Below are 2,239 nucleotides of genomic sequence, written 5' to 3'. Positions count from 1 at the left end.
TATCTATCTATCTATCTATCTATCTATCTATCTATCTATCTATCTATTGGCTGTTGTGATTAGTTCTACCCTAGATCCCTGGGCTATCCATTTTGGTTTCTGGCCATCCAGGCATTTCAGGGCATGTGCTCCCTCATGGCATGAGCCTTAAGTTAAACCAAACATTGTTTGGCTGTTCCCACAAGCTCTGGGCCACCATTGCAGAACATCTTGCAGGAGGGACAGATTATAGATAGAGGGTTTTATGGGCTGGTATAGTGTTTAGACTTCTCTTTCCATAGCTTGCAGAGTTTCTTCTCACACTGAAGAGACTAGAAACTAGGGGGGTGAAGGCTCCATGCTCACAGCAGCTAGATTTTTCTACATCCAATGAGATGTGTTGATGTTTTCTTTGGTAGTGGGGCCCCACTGTCAGTTTTCAGAGAGCAACATTGTGTCTTAGCGTTCATCTGGGTTGTTTAGGGAATCTCCATGGGCCAACCTTCTTGCCCAACAACTCAATGGAAAATAGCCTAGTCTCAACACTAGAAGCCTTGCATAATTAGGAATGATGACCAGTTCAGACTCTGTATCCTCTATTACTAGAGATCCTCCATACGGGCACCCTCATAGATTCCATGAAGTTTCCACTGTACAAGGTTTGCACACTACCCCTCAGAGGCCCTCCCCATTTCCACCTATCTCTTCCTGAAATCTTTCCCTCCATGCCTCCCACCTGCTCCCTCCTGCTCCTTACCCAACCCTGTCCACTTGCGGAATCTATTCCAGTTCCCTTTACCAGGGAGATCCATGCTCTGCTGACCCCCCCACCCCCAGCTCTTTACCTAACCTCTCTAGGTCTGTGGATTATAGCTTGATTATCATTTACTTAACAGCCAACATCCACTTAAAAGTGAATACATACCATGTAAGTCTTTCTGGGTCTGGGTTACCTCACTTAGATTGAATTATTTTTTTTCTAGTTGCATCCATTTGCCTGCAAATTTCACGATGTCTTTTTTTAATAGCTGAGTAATACTTCACTTTGTAATTGCACCACATTTTCTTTATCCATTCTTCAGCTGACAGACTTCTAGGTAGTTTCCTGTTCCTGGCCATTATGAATACAATTGCAATAAACATAGTTGAGCAAGTGTCCTTCTGATAGGATGGAACATCCTTGCCCAAGAGTGGTACAGCTGGGTCTTAAGGTAGATTGTTCCCAATTTTCTGAGGCTCTGCCATTTTGATTTTCATAGTGGCTGTACAATTTTGCACTCCTACAAGCAATGGATGAGTGTTTCCCTTATTCTACATCCTCACCAGCATGGTCTTTCAGTTGTGTTATTAATCTTAGTCATTTTGACAGATGTAAGACGGAGTCTCAAAGTAGTTTTGATTTGCATTTCCCTCATGGCTAAGGATGCTGAAGATTTCTTTAAGTGTTTCTCAGCCATTTGAGATTCCTCTACTGAGAATTCTCTGTTTATATCTGTACCCCATTTTAAATCAGATTATTTGGTTTTCTGATATCTAGTTTCTTGACTTCTTTATATGTTTTGGATATTAGACATTTATTGGATATAGAACTAGTAAAAATCTTTGTCCGTTTTGTGGGCTCTACAGTCCAACTTGAAGTCAGGATGGTAATACCTGCAACAGTTCATTTATTGTTCAATATTGTGTTTTATGTGTCCTGATTTTGTTTTGTTTTCCATGGGAAGCTGAAAAATTGTCATTTCAATGTCTTTAAAGCATTGTGTTGGAATTTTGATGGGGATTTCATTGAATCTGTAGAGTACATCTGGTAGAATGGCCACTTTTACTGTTAAACCTACTTTCTTCTACTTCTTTCGTCAAAGACTTGAAGCTTTTATCACACCAGTCTTTCACTTGACTGATTAGAGTTAGCTCGAGATATTTTATATTATTTGAGGCACTTGTGAAAGGTGTTGTTTTCCTGATTCCTCAGTCCATTTGTCAATTGTGTATAGGGTTATTGTGGTTTTTTATTTTATTTTTGTTAATATTGTATCCAGCCACTTTGCTGAAAGTGTTTATCAGGTGTAGGAGTTCTCTAGTAGAATTTTTAAGGTTATTTATATATAGTACCATATAATTGGCAAATGTTACTTTGACTTCTTCCTTTCCAAGCTATACTATCCTTGATCTCCTTTGTTTGTCTGTATTTCATTTGCTTATTTACTAGTCTCCTCTCTCTCTCTCTCTCTCTCTCTCTCTCTCTCTCTCTCTCTCTCTC

Source organism: Grammomys surdaster, unplaced genomic scaffold, assembly GCF_004785775.1.
Source record: "Grammomys surdaster isolate TR1022 unplaced genomic scaffold, NIH_TR_1.0 139, whole genome shotgun sequence".
NCBI classification, from domain to species: domain Eukaryota; kingdom Metazoa; phylum Chordata; class Mammalia; order Rodentia; family Muridae; genus Grammomys; species Grammomys surdaster.
The sequence above is the reverse complement of the archived record's forward strand: the minus strand, read 5'-3'. Positions refer to the sequence as shown.